Source organism: Schistocerca piceifrons, chromosome 7 (assembly GCF_021461385.2).
Source record: "Schistocerca piceifrons isolate TAMUIC-IGC-003096 chromosome 7, iqSchPice1.1, whole genome shotgun sequence".
NCBI lineage: Eukaryota > Metazoa > Arthropoda > Insecta > Orthoptera > Acrididae > Schistocerca > Schistocerca piceifrons.
Window position 1 is genome coordinate 251,444,517 of NC_060144.1, and position 19,896 is coordinate 251,464,412.

General features: G+C 44.5%; 1 pseudogene; it reads right to left on the reverse strand.

Moving 5' to 3' along the window:
* The window catches only part of LOC124805605, a 69,138-nt pseudogene extending 51,222 nt beyond the window's left edge, over positions 1-17,916 (reverse strand).
* Positions 17,917-19,896: the final 1,980 nt, after the last annotated feature.

The window sequence follows — 19,896 nt, forward strand, 5'->3', positions numbered from 1 at the left end:
GTCTCCCCTGTCCCGGCCAGTTCCTGGTGTGCATTGTGCGGACGGCCGGGCAGAAAAAATTCTTACATGCAACGTGTGTCCGGTCGTTGCTGCACCCTTGTGGCACGTTGCACCAACACAGAACAAATTTATTTATTTATTTATCGTATGGCTTTACCAGTGCAAGTACATAACATATAAATACAGTTATACATATACACACATACATAATAATATAAACAGAACAAACACCAGTCATTATTAAATCTGAGCAAAGTTGAAATATAATCACAGCTACAGTTCATCAAAAAGTTATGTCCAATTGTGACAGCCATTTAATGGCAGCAGGCCTGGCCTCCACGAAGTCTCTCCAGTCACCACAAAATCTTCGCAGTGGGCAGTCTTGCACTAGATGTTGTAATGTTTGTTCATCAGTTTCACAGTCACACATTGGGTTATCATTGGCGCCCCATTTGTTCAGCACGGATTTAGTTCTCGCGTGTCCAGTTCTCACACGGTTAAGCTGGCACCAGATTTTACGAGGAAGCTGCATTCCTGGGAGTTGTTGGCTAGGGTCCTCTATATTGTGTCGGTTAATGTCACTATTGTTCCACTTGGTTTTTCAAGATTTGTGGCAGTCATAGGTATTTCCTTGGGCAAGTGTTCTGTCTTTCCTTATTGGCGCTCTTGATTTAAGGCGATATCGACAACGGTCATCTAGTACTTGGTGTATCGGTAGTGCTCTTGCCTTATCTGCATGATTTATTTTTTGCCATTCCTGAATTGTTGCCTTCTCTCTACGGATTTCAGGCGGAGTGATGTCTGAGAGGACATGAAGCCATTCTAGATGTGTTGACTTTAGTGTCCCTGTAATTGTCCTCATGGCTTCATTGATCTGGGCGTCAATCTTCTTTACATGGGCACTCCTACTCCACACAGGGGCACAGTACTCTGCCACGGAATAGACGTGTGATATTGCTGCAACACGTAGTGTATTTGCATTCGCTCCCCATGTGGTACCTGCTAATCTCTGGATGACGTTATTTCGGGTTTTCAATTTCTGTCTAGTTAGTACCAGGTGTTTCTTGAAGGTAAGTGACCTGTCAAGAGTTATGCCTAAATATTTGGGAAATTTATTATGTTTCATTCGTTTTCCGCACAAAGTAAAGTGTATAAACAACCTCCAAGATGGTGTCTCCCGGGCAAAGGGCTGCGTCAGCAGCACGGCATAAAGTTTACACAAACGGCGACCGAACTGGACGGAGAGTCCCTCATGGTCAACAGCAGCAAGTACACCCTCAGCGAAGAAACAGAACAAATGGAAGAACGTCATTTGGTGGCACAAGTCTTGTTTCACACTACGTCCAACTTCTGGGCGGATTTAAGTCCCAAAGTGAAACCTGGCAGGGGCTCAGTGTTGATTTGGGCAGGCATATTGTGGTGAGCCGTGCGTGGCTCGTGTCCGTGCCATATCTCATTTGACATCCAGTTTTTACTGTACAACCACCTCGTTATGTTAATTTCAATTACTGGTGTCACTGAGTTGCCGCCTTGCCGGCCCGTCAGAGGCAGCAGCGGCGTTTATCGATATAAGCCCTGGCGTATCATCTTTGCTGACTGCTATTACTTCCCGGTTGTCGTGTGTTGTTAGTTTGGCTCTGCCAGTCAGCTGGAAAGCGCTAGCAGTGGAGTTCGGACCTGGCAGTGTTTGACTTAGGACGCGGCAGAATTTCAGTCGGGGCGCGGTTGCAGTGAGGTCCGGACAGCCATGAGTCGCCCGACTTTTGCCGATACATACCACTTGAGTGCGGACCACCTTGGTTGGTCGTCGGTCGGTCGTCTTGTCGGACGACGTGTATGTTGGCCGGCGATCGCTTATGGGTTGCCTGTGTGTGCCGACTCGTGATTCGTCCTTGTTATTGCACAGTCGCTGCCGTTAGTATTGTCTAGTCCTTCGTCCAAGTATTCGTGAAACTGTCTGTAGATTGTGATGTCGACCGCTCAGTTGTTTTAGTGCTGTTTCCGTGCTGATGTGTGGCAGTCGGTCGGTTGGTGTGGATCAGCCAGTAAATCTCCGTGGGGCGCAGTGGGCCGGGCCCGCTGGCAGTCTCTACGCAGTGTCGGAGTGTGTGGGAGCTGTTTCGATTGCTACGAGCTTCGTGGCTCACCGAACCAGGACATCAAAGTTGAGTGGTGATTTAATTACCGAAGCCAGACCGTTCACATTTTGCCGTTGGTTTTCAAGGTTGGATGTTGAGGGTATTCCCGTGAGCAACAGCGAGTGTTCGAGTTAGCGAAGGTTTGGCCACTATCCGGTGCAGTTTAACTGTATTTTGGTTATTTGAAGTCCAAGTGCACCAGCGGAATTTTCTGCCTTGTGGCCGTTAGCGTTCCGGTTACGTGTCCTGGCCGCTGACGTAAAATTAAGGCAGTGTCCTTTCCTCACCGTGTTGTCGCTGTCCAACATGGGTGTGTAGTTTTGACAGCTTATGCATACTCGGTTGTGGGCGGCTACGCCTTCTGCCTTTTGGCTTTGGAGTTCCTTGTGCACTGGTCGGGTGGAAAGCAAGTCGTCTTGTCGGTGGGTCCGTTGACTGTCTCTTGGTTGGGTTGCCGACAGATCGGATGTATCCCCTAAGCGAACGTTAATATTTCAAGTGCAGACCTACCCCCGGAACCTTGTGAGCGCCGCTGTCCATACTGTCTTTTATTATTGGTGTTTGATTGTTTATTTTAACGGCTTATAGCCGATGGTTTCAATTTGTATGCTTTTATATGGGTTTCAAATAATGGACCTTCAGCCGCTTAAAAATTGAAAGTACCTTACTTGTCAAGTCTTGCATTGTTTGGGCCTTCAGCCTCATATAATTTTTTTTGTAAAGCTTTGGGCCTTCTGCCTTTTGAAAATTTAATTGTAGTTGTGTTTCTCAATAATTGGCCTTCAGCCACTTTTAAATTTAAGTTCTTTAATTGTTAAATCTTACATTGTTTGGCCCTTCAGCATTTGTAAAATATTATTTAAAGATAAAGCTTTGGGCCTTCTGCCTAACAAAAATTATTTTAGTTGTTTTAAGAAATCGGCCTTCAGCCGTTTTGAAATTAAAGTTCATGTCTTTCAAGTATCAGACTGTGTGGCGCCTTAGCCTAATTGAAGATGAAGCCTTCTGCCTTGTGTGTGTGTGTGTGTGTGTGTGTTTGTGTGTGTGTGTGTGTGTGTGTTTTTTTTTTTTTTTTTTTTTTTTGTTTGTTTTCAATTAATTTTACCTGCAGTTTTAAATCATGGGCCTTCAGCCGTCTTTAAATTAAACTTGTTTGCTTCTCGAGTGTTAGTTGTTGGGCCTTCAGCCAAGTTATAGAACTTACTTATGTGAGGCCTTCTGCCTTCTAAATATTCTGTTTTGAGTCTGAGTTTTAAGTTAATGGCTTTCAGCCGTTTATAAATTTAAGTGCTTAAGGCATAAGGTAGTGTGGTCTATTCAGCCAATAACTAGGTTCAAAAATTTTTGCTGTATTGTTTGGACAACTGAATAAAGTTATATGTGTTTAAGTGTAACTGACAGCCCCTTTTGGCACCGTTCCACAATTCCAACTGCCGGCCGGAGTGGCCGTGCGGTTCTAGGCGCTACAGTCTGGAGCCGAGCGACCGCTACGGTCGCAGGTTCGAATCCTGCCTCGGGCATGGATGTGTGTGGTGTCCTTAGGTTAGTTAGGTTTAATTAATTCTAAGTTCTAGGCGACTGATGACCTCAGAAGTTAAGTCGCATAGTACTCAGAGCCATTTGAACCATTTTTGAACAATTCCAACTACCTCTTCTGTCCCACGGACTTAAGCAGGGTCCATGGTTACTGCCAAGGATTATGTGACCATTTTGGCTGATCAGATCCGTGCCATGGTACAGTGTTTATTCCCCAATGGTGATGCTGTGTTCCAAGACAAGACTAACTGTCCATCGTCTAGTACTGGATTCGTAGAACGAAGATGAACCACTGGATCTCCCTTGGCTACCACACTCGCCAGATCTGTATGCTGTTGAGCATTTGTCGTCTTCTTTGAGGAGAACGGTGCGTGGTGGCTATCGACATCCAGCATCGTTACCTGAATTTGGCATCATTCTTCAGGAATAATGGTATAAGATACCCTTGTAAATCACAAGGCTCCTCTATTTCTTTATTTCGAGTCGAAGCTCTTTGAATGCCAACGGATCCCCTACACCATATTATGGGCGGTAATGTGTTTTTCGTGCTTGCTTATTTTTGTCCACCTCCTGTATAATTTAGAGGTATAGTTTCTTTGTACCCTCGATTGATGCTGAGCAAAAAGAATTTCGAATGAAACGGTTTACATTTACAGAACAATTGTGTTTATGTGACTCTTTTGTGAGAAGCAGTTAACCAAACAATGTAGACTGTAAGCCGACAGGTCTGCGCGTTGTTGATGATGCGGCGCCTTACGAAAAGCCTTGTCAGGCCCCATGACCACCCAGTCTGCGGCGCTGGACTCGAGGCCGTGGACGAGCAGGATGTGGTAGCCGGACAGGTCCTTGGCCTTGGGGCTGGAGGGGTCCGGTACATGCACAGAATGTAGCCGTCAGCCGTCGTCGCGAAGTGCTCCTCCACTGGGTAGCCGTACTTCCGGATCAGCTCGGGCTGCAACCAACGACGTACAGGGTCCTTAGGTCACAGGAGAAGGTCAAAATCGCAGTGGTGTCATCGCTCTGATTCATTGCTGATGCCGTTCAACTTTAGCTGAGAAAATAACACCAATCAGTATAGAGCCATTGGTGGGCAAGTGTCGTTGCACGTTGCTAACACAATAGACTGTTGACATTTCGCGGGGTGCTGGTTGCCGCCGTGGTAGCTCGACATGTTCTCTCAGGAGCCTAGCCACTCTGTGTAGTGAGAAAAAAAAAAGAAAAAAGCTGGGTGAAGTTCTCAACGATTTGATTTGAAAGGTGTCATCAGCACAGAACCATTGACGAAAGGAAGACGAAGAGACAAACCGAAAGAAAGAAGACGTAAAAGGTCTCGCTGCGCCTAGATCCAGGTCGGAGATTCTCTTCTATCGAGGACTAGGTGTTTGTCTTTCAGTAATCCTCTCTGATCTTCATCGCGATGATGTGCAAGTCGCCGAAGTGGTGTCAAATAGAAAGATTTACACCAGCCGACTGAACAACCCCAGAGAACAGCCCCATGCGAACATTTCGCCACAATAGAGTGGCCGCCTGGAGCTGTGGTCATGAAACAACATTAACAGTCAATAAAAGGAAAAGCATTTTCGCGAGACGTGAAGACAACGTATGAGATCTCCTGGTCACCAGTAGTATCGAAGTTTTTAACAGGGAATCACTAGTAACAACCCCGGTACAGCATCACTCAGTACGAATGTTGATAGTAATGCAGATACAGGAAGATATTTCTGCTTGGTACGAGCGACAAATAGCGCATTTCAGATTTACAAATAGTTTTATGCTGCGGGCATCTGCAGCTGAAGTGATCCATATTTGATACACAAACCGCTTCCAGCTGTACATGAACCTTTGTTTACGGGAACACGAACGGTTTCGTGATATTAACTCACATCGCTATGTGCTGTTACCTTCAACAGAAGGGTGGAACGTTGACTGGACGGCGAAGGGTTGGGGGGATACCTTCCGCCGCTTCCTGATACGATGTTAATGCTGTTTTAACACGTCAATTTTCCCAATTGATGAATTTGATTCGTGACCCCCTGCTTGTTGCGGATAACATCATTTTATTTAACGAAGATTGATTACTGTCCTCCACTTTCTAGGGGTTGCTGTTTTAGCGACGTTTGTATACTTGAGGATGTCCAGTCTAAGAACCCCATCGGGAATGGGTACCAAACTGACCAGCACTATTCGAAAATCGCTCGAACGAAGGTTTTGTATGCTCGTCATAAATTGAACCATTAAGAAGTTTCCGAAAGAATGGCAGCTTTACGATAATGATTCGCCACATACTGATGAACCGAAATCTGGAAACGAATTTTAGTTGCTGTCGTTATGAGAGGAGTTAATAATTTACTGAAGATGGCTTTAACGGTTAAAAACATGCACAGCTTAAGCGAACGTCTTTCCCTCGTGGGTGGCAAAAAATACAGCAGAACAGCCATTTCGACGGTAGGGGCTGTGCCGAAACAGGAAACTAGTGCGTCAGAAATAATATGGATACTTACTACGGCGCAGCTGGTAGGCCTCATGCTCGGCGTGAGGATTTCGGTAACGGTACGACTTGTCGGGTATTCGAGAAGTACTTTGGCTATTGTCTTCAACACGTGGCGAAACCAATGTGAAACCACATACAGACACCGTAGGGTCAGGCGGCCACCCCTCAACCCGTCATTACAGATGTCGGACATCGTAATCTGGGAAGATTGGTTAAGCAGGACAGACGGCGAACTGTGGCGGAACTAACATCAGACTTTCATGCTAGGCAGAGAATAAGTGTGTCTGAATACACAGTGCACTGAACACTCCTAAAGACGGACCACCGCAGCCGACGACCCTTGGATGTGCCAACATTAACACCACGACGTGAGCAACTACGACTGAAATGGGCAAGTAACCATTAGCACTGGACGTTGGCTAAGTGGCAGAGCATTGCATGGTCTGATGAATCCCGATACTTTCTTCATCTTGCCGATAGGAGTGCGCGAATCATTCGTCTTCCAGGGAAATGGCTATTTCTCACGTGTAATGCGGGACGAAGACAAGCTGGTGGCGGCTTTATTATACTGTGGGGAACATTTACACGAGCATCCATGAGTCCAGTGGAGTTAGTGCAAGGCACCATGACGGCCATGAGTACTCTACAATAGTTGCAGACAACGTACACCCCTTCACGACGACCGTGTTTCTCGATGGCAATGGCATTTTTCAACAAGATAATGCTCCATGTCACAAAGCCAGGAGTGTGATGGAGTGGTTCGAGTGACACAGTGGTGAGTGTCAGCTGATGCGCTGGCAACCCTAATCACCAGATCTGAAACCTATCGAACACATGTGGAATGTGATTGAACGTGGTGTCAGAACTCATCGCCCCCTCCACGGAATTTACGAGAATTAGATGACTTGTGCTGCAGATGGGGTTACAACCCCCCCCCCCCCCCCAGCGACCTTCTAGGCCTCATTGCTTCCATAAAACGACGCGTCGCCACTGTTATTCGTGCCGAATGTGGTTCAAATGGCTCTTAGCACTATGGGACTTAACGTCTAAGGTCATCAGTCCCCTAGAACTTATAACTACTTAAACCTAACTAACCTAAGGACATCACACACATCCATGCCAGAGGCAGGATTCGAACCTGCGACCGTAGCGATCACGTGGTTCCAAACTGTAGCGACTAGAACCGCTCGGCCACGCCGGCCGTGCCAAATGTGGGCATACTGGCTATTAGGTAGCTGGTCATAACGTTCTGGCTGATCGGTGAATGAAGGTGAAACACAGAAATGTTAGGGAATAGATTATTCAAAGTATTGGAATATATCGGTCTAGACAAGCCTTTTTCATTCGATCTGTTCCTAGTGCTGCAAGTTTATTTATTTGGAAAGTTAAGGGCTTAAAAACCACTTGAAGATCTCAAGGAAAGAGAGAATTAATTTATCTGCATATGCTGTATACCTCTTTTATTGACAGATATTTATTTTAACACCAAATAAAGTACGTGGGAGGTTTAGGTTTCCTAGATATTTAGTAGCTTAGCCAGCATCATAAACTTGAATATGAAACCACAGTGTGCAATACTTTTGATCTAATTTAGAAACTAACTGAAGTGATGTTATAAATTAAAATCAACTGTAATTTTGAAGATTATCGATTTTTTTATTTTGTTTTGAGTTTATGGCAACGTTCTTGCCGCAGTGGATACACCGGTTCCCGTGAGATAACCGAAATTAAGCGCTGTCGGGCGTGATCGGTACTTGGATGAGTGACCATCCAGGAAGCCATGCGCTGTTGCCATTTTTCGGGGTGCATTCAGCCTCGTGATGTCAGTTGAGGAGCTACTCGGCCGAATCGTAGCGGCTTCGGTCAAGAATACCATCATAACGACTGGGAGAGCGGTGTGCTGACCCCACGCCCCTCCTATCCGGATCCACCACTGACGATGACACGGCGGTTGGATCGTCCCGGTAGGCTACTCGTGGCCTGAAGACGAAGTTTTTAGTTTATGAAACGGGGAACAGCGTTCTGAATATATTAGAAAAGCAAAATTATTTTTCCATGTCTTCTACTAGATACCTCAACCGTTCGTTGATAGAATAAAAACTGAAATTTATGGCGATAAAATTGAACAAATCACGTTCTAATCTCGAATTACATTTTAATTCAAAATAAACAGGAGATGGCGATACAGTGATTTCATATTTATTTCGCAGCTTGAGAATTGGCTTCTGACATAACGCCCATTTATTTTCCTTTTTGACGTGATTCAACCCAAGTAGACGTGTAATATTTCTGGCCTGAATAATCATTACAGTTCATTGTCGAGTTTTAGAAAGTGCTACAAGTGCGACACACCCCCTCTTGTTATGTTATTTTATCGCATGAGCAGATGTAGAGATTATGGTTTATACTTTTATCTATACATACATCTCTGTGCCCTCCTGTCTTGTGAGAATATTAAGTTCAAGATAATATAGAGATTATGGCTATCTTGTCTTGCGTGGAAAATTCCTCCAACCGCGTTAGATTTTACAGTGATAACATTCATCGCACACTAATTGCTGTTTTCATATAAGAAGTTATCTGCCGTTGGGTGTTCCGAAGACAGTGATTACAGGAAATGCCAGACATAATTACAGGAAGGAAATTCAAGTAAAAGGACGTCTTTATGCACCAAGAATTGATAAAACAAGAGATTCTGGTCTGGTGTCAACAGACGTTTCCGAAGTATCTACAAATAAAAATGGAAACAACAACTCTTAGTATTTCAAGAGTTTCTAGCGTAGTATTTTTCACTCTATTCGAAGCCATTAAACAACCACGATCAACTTACTTCTAGCAGCGAAATGGATCGAGTTTCCTGTCAGACTCAAATAATACCTCTGTGCTTACACTCACAAACATATTACACCAACGATCAGGATTTGAACTGCAGTGCTGGCCGTAAGATACACTCTCTTATCTCATTAGTAAGAGAAAAGCAGCTGGAGGCTGTCCTGAGAATATAGACAAATTCAAAAGGAATATTGCTATTTCCTGCCCATTTACTGAAACAGAGGATATGATTCTCTTAAAGCTGTATTTGCTGTGCTGGCAAAGAAAAACTCACGTTTCTCCTACATTAGAGGAAATCATTTGTGTGTAGAAGAAATCAGTTGTGTGTAGTTATTTTATCTTTTGACTCAGTTTAAAAAAGTATAATAATACTGCTCGTTTTCCTTTTTCCACCTCTCTTCTTTCAGAATATCTTTTTAATTCTTCCTATTCTTCTTTGTAAATACCGGCGTATTCTCCTGGCAGCTGTAATTACTCTTAGTTTAGTTTCTGACAGTTGTACGCATTTTATACAGCTGACAAATTATTTTAATTAAAAATTAGTCATCGACGTTCTGCCTGTCTCAGCCAAACTACAACGACGACAGCTTCTAAATTACATTTGTTTCCTTGACCAGAAATGTTTCACAATACCGTGAAGCTATTTGCATCTGTGGGTATACCTACATTACAAAAATAACTTGTAGTGCATGCCACAAACATTCTTCGTTGTGTGTATGTGAAGATTTATACATAAGCCCCGAGAGAATCAATAACTATTTGCCTATTTGCATGTAAACTATAGATCGAACTACCAGCAGTATTATTTAATTATTTTTGGCATGCTGAAGACAAAATAAAGTTTATTTGGTACAAGTCGTCGGCATACGGGTAGATGCAAACAGTTTCACAGGTTTTCGACACAAATGTTGCTGCGTAATCATTACCTCTTTAATTTCATAGACGGAAAAAGCCATTGACACACATATGCTGATCTAAGTTTTGTGCCCTGATAGCAACCTCTTGCTCAAATATCTTCCTGAAAAAAACAACGTAGAACTCCGACAGTTTCGACGTCAAACAATTTCTTTTAAACGAGAATTACATTGCAGATGGATCAGATCCATCTCCACACGCACAGGGACTATTTCAACTGAATCAGCAAACATTGATGAAAACTGTCAGAAAACCGATGGAAGATTGGCAGTGTTCTCAAAAGTCTAGAAAACTATCCTTGTAATTCTCTGAAACTAAATCTTCAAAATTCGCCTTTTCTTTGACACCAGTGAGTTTATGTAAAAAGACTGTGTTTTTGTCATGATGGGTGCACTTCACAATGCGATTTTCTTTTTAAATGTATCCCCTTTACATCACAAATAAGTTACTTCTCACCTTGTAACGTATTACTGTGGGCAATGTGCAGTCATGTCGATTTACAATTCGAGTTCTGCAATCCATTCTGCATATTCTAATTTTCGTTCCTTCTTCCCATTTTCCTTCAGAAATCTAAAACTCGTTCCATGTATGGCCCTTGACTTAATCAGCGTACTTTGCAGTAATATACACTAAAGCCCCAAAGAAACTGGTATAGGCATGCGTATGCAAATACTGATATGTAGAGGCAGAATACGGCGGCAACCCCTATATAAGACAACAGGTGCCTGGTGCAGTTGTTAGATCGGTTACTGCTGCTACATTGGCAGGTTATCAAGATTTAAGTGAGTTTGAACGTGGTGTTATAGTCGGCGCACGAGGGATGAGACCCAGCATCTCCGAGGTAGCGCTGAAGTGGGGATTTTCCCGTACTACCATTTCACGAGTCTACCGTGATTATCAGGAATCCAACAAAACATCATATTTCTGACATCACTGCTGCCCAAAAAAGATCCTGCAAGAACGGGTCCAACGACAACTGAAGAGAGTGACAGAAGTGCAACTCTTTCTCAAATTGCTGCAGATTTTAATGCTGGGCCATAAACAAGTGTCAGCATGCGAACCATTCAACAGAACATTATCGATATGGGATGTCGGAGCCGAAGGCCCACCCTTGTACCCTTGATTATTGCAGGACGCAAAGCTTTACGCCTCGCCTGGGTCCGTCTACACCGACATTGGACTGCTATTGACTGGAAACATGTTGCCTGGTCGGACGAGTCTCGTTTCAAATTGTATTTAGCGGATGAACGTGTGTGGGTTTGGGGATAACCTCATGAATCCATTGACCCTGCATCTCAGCAGGGGACCATACAAGCTGGTGGAGGCTCTGTAATGGTGTGGGGCGTGTGCAGTTCGTGTGAAACTCTTGTTAGAGCAAAATGTCTGCTGACGCTTCCTGGCGATGCTTGTCGTTTGAGACTGGTTCTGCCCCTGAGTCATCTGAAAGTAGGCACTCTGTGGCGTTCGTATGTAATGTGTGTTGCCTATCATCCAGTAACATGTTCTGCATGCAAAACAGGTGAAAAGAGGTAGGCCGAGGAAAACTGAAGTTGCTGATTCTGTTCAAAAATAACTTTCTCCGCTTAGAGACACTCATCGATATGGTTTTCTTGCTGAAACTCACTCTGTCAATTTGTTAGGGTACTATGTCTACGTCTACATCATACTCTGCAAGCTACCTAGCTTCGTTTGGCAGAGGGTACTTCTGGTGCCACAAAATGATTCCCCCCCTCCCCCACGCCCTGTTCCACTCGCGAATGGCGCGTGGAAAGAATGGTTGTTAATAATTCTGTGTATTAGCTCAAATTTTTCGAATTTTCTCGTTGCGGTCTTTTCGTAAGGAAGTAGTATATGGCCCAACTCTCCCCGGCAAGTGCTCTTTCGAAATTTAAGTAGTAACCCTCTCCGTGATGCACTGCGCCTCTTTTGTAGCGTCTGCTAATGGAGTTTGTTGAGCAATCTCTGTAACGATCTCGACCGACTAAACGACCGACCGAGCTTGCGCTGCGCTTAGCTCACTGAACTCGCATTCGGGATGACGACGGTTCAATCCCGCGTCCGGCCATCCTGATTTAGGTTTTCCGTGATTTCCCTAAATCGCTTGAGAAAAATGCCGGGATGGTTCCTGTGATAGGGCACGGCCAATGTACTTCCCCATCCTTCCCTAATCCGAGCTTGTGCTCCTCTCTGATGACCTCGTTGTCGATGGGACGTTTAAATCCTCCTCCTCCTCCTCCGACTAAACGAACCCGTGGCGGAACGCACCGCTCTTCGATGGATCTTCCCTAGGTTTTCTACCAGTCCTACCTGGTAAAGATACTAGACATGAACAATCGGTCGAACTAGCACATTATAATCCACTTCATTCATGGATGAATTACGTTTCCTTAACATTCTTGCTATGAATCCGTCTGGTACATGCTTTTCCTATTATATGTTTTATGTGGTCATTCTACTTAAGGTCACATTGGATAATTACTCGTAGATGTTTTGCGGGAGTGTGCTGCACACCTGGTAGGTAGACTCTGCTAGTTCGGTTAAATCTCGCCTTCTCAGGGACGACAAGCACTAAAGGAGGCCTAGCGTCATTGGTAAGCATCAGTCAACATTTTGTCTATCACAAAAATTGTCCTCTATGATGGGGTCTATCACCACTACACGTTTGTCGCCAAGACTTTGAAACATCTTGTATAAAGAATGTCATGTGCTTCAGATGCTGAGCAGCAGCATTGTAACCGGATACTTCAGATTCTTTATTTTATGAGCATTCATCCACTTATCCATTTTGAAAGAAAGCTGCGTTTTGTGTGGAAGATTTCTCTAATTCTTCCTACATTTCCTTGCGATCGGACGATGACGATGCTTTCTTATAGATCGCAGAAATATCACCAAACACTTTGATAATAGGGGAGAATGTTCTACCTTGAGGATAGTGCACCTAGGAACAAATGATGCTTCCTGATCAGTGTTTTAATCAGGTGACCGTTTTCAGAATCACATGAAGAAACAAGCATTAGAGACAGTCATAAGAAGTTTCAGGCATTTTCTATAGTTTTTGTTGTTGTGATACATGTTGTGTTTTGTGCATCGTTTGCAAATTTTTCAGTTCTACGCACTCAAGTATTGTATAATACGTTAGATCTATTTGGAATATATTATTGGGTCACAGAACTTTGTGTTGAGTAAAATTCAGTTTATTTTTAAAACTAGATGGAGTATGTAACGTGTGGACGATTAATACCATGGGAAATTGTGACATTTGCAACCGAAAAGAGTTGCTTTCATCTCTTAACAACTTTATGTGTCTTGAAACTGAAAGTTTGTGGTATTTTCCCGTAGCTTCTGCACTGACGAGACAAAACTTTATGACCACTGCCCACCGCGACGTTGGTTGCCCCCTGGGGGCGTTGTGTGCACGCGACGCGGTAACAAAAGTATGTAAGCTGAGAAGACACCGACAGGGTATCACCCTAGCGAAGATATGGGCTACAAATGAGGAAAACCATTGAGATAAATGACTTTCACAAAGGACGGATTATTATTACGCAGAACGAGCATCCCGAAAATGGCGAAGCTGCTTGAATGTGCCTATGCTACAGTCGTGAGCTTCTATGGAAAGAGGTAGGACAATGAAACTACCACTACGTGCTCGATGGTTGGACGACCACGACTCTTTACAGAAGAAGGCCGGAGTGGCCGAGCGGCTCTAGGCGCTACAGTCTGGAACCGCGCGACCGCAACGGTCGCAGGTTCGAATCCTGTCTCGGGCATGGATGTGTGTAATGTCCTTAGGTTAGTTAGATTTAAGTAGTTCTAAGTTCTAGGGGACTGATGACCTCAGAAGTTAAGTCCCATAGTGCTCAGAGCCATTTGAACCTTTTTCTTCACAGAATGTGAGATTCAGAGGTTCGTCTGCTCTGACATGTAGGATAGATAGTGATACGTGGCATCTCTGCCGAAAGAGCACAACGCCGGTGCATGTACAAGTGTTTCTGAGTACATCGTTCTTCCTACATTGTTGAATATGGAGCTCCGTAGCAGACCACCCCTATGTGTACACTTGTTGACCCAGGGACGTCGTCAATTACGATTGCAGTGCTCATGGGGCCATCGACCAATGGAAATGTGTCGGCTCTTCGTATGAATCACATTTTTGCGACACTACGTCGCTGATTGTCTCCACAAACGCCGTCATCGAGGTGAACGGCAGCTCGAAACGTACAAAACTGGAAATTTCTGGTAAGTTCCTATGGAACCAAACTGCTGAGGTCATCGGCCCCTAGGCTTACACACTACTTAATATAACTTAAACTAACTTACGCTAAGGACAACGCATACACTCATGCCCAAGGGAGGACTCGAACCTCCGACGGGGGCAACCGCGGGAAGGTCAAAACAAATAATTTTCCCTGATGTCATTTTCCCCTATGAGGATTATTTAAACCGGTGGAGGCCGTATTACGCTCTTCAGTTGTTAGAGGCCGTATTACGATCTTCAGTTGTTAGAGGGCGTATTACGCTTTTCAATTGTAGGCAACTGCTGTCCACCTGTGTAGTAGTGCACTGTCTCTGTTTATTAATGGAGCGTTGCACCTGGAGTGAGTACACCGTTATGGTTGGTGCGTACTACGTAGCGCACCAAAACGGACGAGCTGCACAGCGGGTTTATCAACAACAATATCCTAATCGCCGTATCCCGCATCATACGACCTTTGCTGCTGTGTACCAACGTCTGCGTGAGACCGGGTCATTTAGCAGATTACCTGGACAGGGACGCCGTCGCACGGCAAGAGCGCTCCAATTTGAGGAATCTGTCTAGCAGCATGTGGAACGGGATCCGCGGCTCGAGACGTCAAGCACGCCACAGACGCAGGCTGGTGGGAGCAGTGTTATTCTACTGAAACATTCTCCTTGCGTGGGACCTGTGGTAGTTCTGGAAGACACAATGACAGCTGCGAACCACCTGCATCCCTCCACGCTTGATGTCTTTTCCCTCGACAAGGTCATCTTTCACCAGCATAACTGTCCGTGTCTCGGAGCCAGAACCGTGCTACAATTGTTTTAGGAGCATTACGTTGATGTCTCTGTGTCTATATTCGCCTGATGTAAATCTTATAGCACCCATGCGAGTCGCTATAGGGCGCCATCACCGTGTACGCAAATCAGCGTGCCGTCATTTTCGCAGATTACGAGACCTGTGTTAGACACCTAGCGCCACTTACCTGCACAAACTGTCGGATCCCTGATACACAAAATCAGTGATGTATTTCGTTCTATAGACGGACAACCAGGCTATGAAGCAGGTGGTCATAATGTTTGGCTCATGAGTGTATTTCAAAATGTATTTGGCTGGTAATTAGTTTCTGTAATAGTTCTAGTTAATCTGCTATCACTTACTTAGTACTGGTGTATATTAGAGTAATAATGTAACAGATAAACTATTAAATACATTACTGACAAATTTTTCTCGACTGCAACACTTAAATTTCAGTAGAATATTTCTTCCTAGGTACAATATCACACTGTACCTTGGAACATAATTCCATACCTGGAACAACATTGCTTTTCCGCAGTGACTTTCGTAATTTCAGAAAAAGTCTTCCCCAAACAAAAAGTGTATGCCACCATCTACACTCATGCTCATAAATTAAGGATAATGCTGATACATGGTGAAACGACGCTCTGGTGGGCGGTTTGCGGGTTTAAATCACCTCGGGGTATGACCATGCGGTGCACTTGACCTGCGGTCGTCGCACAGTGGTGCTGGCAGCAGTCCACATACGCAGAGGTGTGTTGGTGCATGTCAGAGTACGGTGCAGCGAGTAAGTGTGCAGACGTTTTCGGACGTGCTAATGGTGACTGTGTGTTGAAAATGGCTCAAAGAACACATACTGATGACGTTATTAGGGGTAGAATACTAGGACGACTGGAGGCTGATCAAACACAGCAGGTCGTCGCACGGGCCCTCCGTGTGCCACGAAGTGTGATCTCAAGATCCAGCAGACAGGAAATGTGTCCAGGCGCTACAGTACGCGACGTCCACAGTGTACAACACTACAAGAAGACCGATATCTCACCATCAGTGCCCGCAGACGGCCACGGAGTACTGCAGATAGCCTTTCTCGGGACCTTACAGCAGCCACTGGACCAGTTTTCTCCAGACACACAGTCTACAGACGACTGAACAGACATGGTTTATTCGCCTGGAGACTTGCAAGGTGCATTTCACTGACCAATGGTCACAGGAGAGCCCGTAAATCCTGGTGTCAAGAACGCAGCACATGGTCATTGGAACAATGGTCGCAGGTTATGTTCACGGACGAGTCCAGGTATAGTCTGAACAGTGATTCTGGCCGGGTTTTCATCTGGCGTGAACCAGGAACCAGATACCAACCCCTTAATGTCCTTGAAAGGGACCTGAATGGAGGTCGTGTTTTGATGGTGTGGGGTGGGATTATGATTGGTGCACGTACACCCCTGCATGTCTTTGACAGAGGAACTGTAACAGGTCAGGTGTATGGGGACGTCATTTTACGCTAGTATGACCGCCTTTTCAAGGGTGCAGTGAGTCCCACCTTCCTCCTGATGGATGATAACGCACGGCCCCACCGAGCTGCCATCGTGGAGGAGTACCTTGAAACAGAAGATATGAGGCGAATGGAGTGGTCTGCCTGTTCTCCAGACCTAAACTTCATCTAGTGCGTCTTGGATGCTCTCGGCCGACGTATGGCTGCACGTCTTCAAACCCCTACGACACTTCAGGAGCTCCGACAAGCACTGGTGCAAGAATAGGAGGCTATACCCCAGCAGCTGCTCGACCACCTGATCCAGAGTATGCCAACCCGTTGTGCGGCCTGTGTACGTGTGCATGGTGATCATATCCCATATTGATGTCGGGGTACATGCGCAGGAAACAGTGGCGTTTTGTAGCACATGTGTTTCGGGACGGTTTTCTCAACTTCTCACCAATACCGTGGACTTACAGATCTGTGTCGTGTGTGTTCCCTATGTGCCTATGTTATTAGCGCCAGTTTTGTGTAGTGCCACGTTGTGTGGCACCACATTCTGCAGTTATCCTAAATTTATGAGCGTGAATGTAGGAAAGGGATAAGAAAGTAGAAACGGGATAAGAAAGTATATTAAACCTCTATTAAAGGGCTGGCTGGAGGAGAAAGCTCGAAATGTGTTCCAAGCCCTATGTCTCCCCTACTACTGAGCCAATCTAATTGTAATCCTGTTACGACACCATGGGACACTCGTTTCTTTTCCTCACCGACAAGTATTACGTACTGCTTTCTGTTCGTAAAACATTCACCAAGCCAGTCACATGGCCGTTTGTTGCTTAATAAAAAAGGGGAATTCCAAGATGGAGTAACAACAGTATTATGGAAAGGATAGATTGCTTCTCACCATATGGAGGAGACGATGAGTAGTAGACAAGCACAACGAAAAGGCTGCTATAGAGTTAAGCTTTCGGCAAAAGGCCTTCTTCCGAAGTAGAAAACACACACAAGCACAACCTACACACACATGACCACTGTCTCTGGATACTGTGGTTTTCAATAGACAAGCAGTACAGTATCGAGCTTCTTCCGGGGAGCTGTCACATTAGGAGACCATATACTCGAACACCCACTGCATTCACTTGTTACCAACAGTTGTTACCTAGTCTCGTGCTTCGCGAAGCTCTTGATGTAATCACATATACCTTGTAGCTCGCAATGAAAAAAAATAAAGGAGTGGTGGTAGTATCGTGAGCAATTGTAGTCTTAGATAACAGGGACTCGCTAACCAATATTTTATTGCAAAGCTACAGTGCAACAACATATTTCCAATTACTGTTGTCGAGAGTATCACCTGTGTCGATCCAGCTTAAGTTCTACTCACCGTATCCAAGTCAGCATCCTCGTTGTATTCGAGCGTCTCCACAAGAGGTCGACGGTAAGGCACCGCCCCTTCCGCAGCTATCACGAGGACCAGCACCAGTAAAGCGGCAGTCTTCATGGTCTCTGATCCCGTGCCACCTCTGCCTCTGTGCCCGCGCCGCTCCCCATATTTAAGTACTTGCTGCTTTATCTGCCATCTGATACCGAATGATCCCTGAAACGGTTCTCATAAACAACGGCTATGATTGCAGTACTAGAGAGCTGATCGAGGTCGATTAATAGCAATCTTCAAATGACAACAACATCATTCATATAGTTTTCAAATATACAAGGTGATTAAATTTCAGCTACTATAGAGGTTCAGTGTAGAGTGTAATTATTATAAGACAGCGAATCTTGGTAGATATTCTGATACGTTAATGGTTGAACAGTTTACGCTGAGAAATATTAAGTTCCAGTTTTGGCCACAAAGCGCAAATCTGTCGCTGTGAATAGAAGAAAGACATATAGAAATGTTGCCACTTGTAATGGATTAGGTACGGGACCTAAGCAGAAAAGGTCTCACAAGTGAGAAAGGCATAATGTTGATTTCATTAATAACTACCACTTACGCAATTTGTTCCATATGGGCACCGGAGACGTTGAAAGGTATGTGCTAAGGTCTGATCAGGATAATAGTCGGTGGTTGCCAACCGCAAGGTGGAACGAGTATAATATCTTTGAGTAGGAGGCTCTTTGATGGTTAAAAGTGCCGGACACGTGCAGTAAAAAACCGAGGAGTCGCAGGTAGGTACCCGGAGGAAGCAGACGTGTGCAGACAGCTTCAAGGGAGGAGTAGCAGCTAGGTGCGCGGAGGAAGCAGACGTGTGGTGACAACGTTAAGGTAGGTCGCTGCCCCTGACCAAACTTTAGCATGTAAATGAGAGAAGATAAATAATCATTTCAAATTGGTTTTTTGTTAGATAATGTTCAGAGCGAGGATTTGTATGTCCAAGGTTTGACGCTGTAAGCGTTTTGTAAAATTTTTTGTAAGAGTGATTCGTGCTACGAAAATGTTTGAAATAGTAGATTTTGTGTATGACTTAAAATTTTAACAATATATATATTGAGATCAACATTGTGTTTGAATCTAACAGCCTGAATCATAATCCACATCCTTTGCTTGTGTTGAATATGAAAATGAGTAGTAAACTAAAGTTAACCACCAATGAAAGAACCAAGTACATATCAGGGCCAAAGTTAATTTTCCAGTACCATCTTAATGCCATTGCACAAACGGCATTATTCTCTTAAACTTGATTGCTGAGTCAAATATATGTTGCATTTCTGGCTAAATGGAGGAGTGCAAGAAACAAGTTCACAGACGCAGTCAGATGCAGGTTTGCTGAATAATTAATTTAGAACGATCTTATTACTGATACTTTCACAGAATAAAAGGACACAATTTTGGTTAGATACTTTCACTTGGCGACATCCTCTGTCGTGACGTTCTTGGATATATTTTCTGTAACTGTGGACTTTGTTTCCGAGCATTCTTTTCAACACCACTGTTTTAGCTGTGCGCTGCATAGCTAGTTGCGTAATATTGCGTTTGCTGCTACACCACTGTTTCAGCTGTGCACTGCATCGCTAGTTGCGTAATATTGAGTTTGCTGCTACACTTGTGAATATTTATTTTTTTACTCTGCTTCTGCTTATACTGATTTTATGTGTGTATTCTAAATATTTTACCTTTTGTGTACGAATTACGATCATTTTGAGATTTTGTCCGCCATATTGTCTTCCTCAGGTTGCCCAAAACAAATCGACAGGGTGATAAAGTACAATTACGAGTGGCCGTACGGTTCTAGGCGCTACAGTCTGGAACCGAGCAACTGCTCCGGTCGCAGGTTCGAATCCTGCCTCGGGCATTGAAGTGTGTGATGTCCTTAGGTTAATTAGGTTTAATTAGTTCTAAGTTCTAGGTGACTGATGACCTCAGAAGTTAAGTCGCATAGTGCTCAGAGCCATTTGAACCATACAATTACGCAGATCCTCAAAATCGCGTAGGCAACAACGACCGGACAATGCCCTAGTTTTTTCACCTAAACCTCCTACT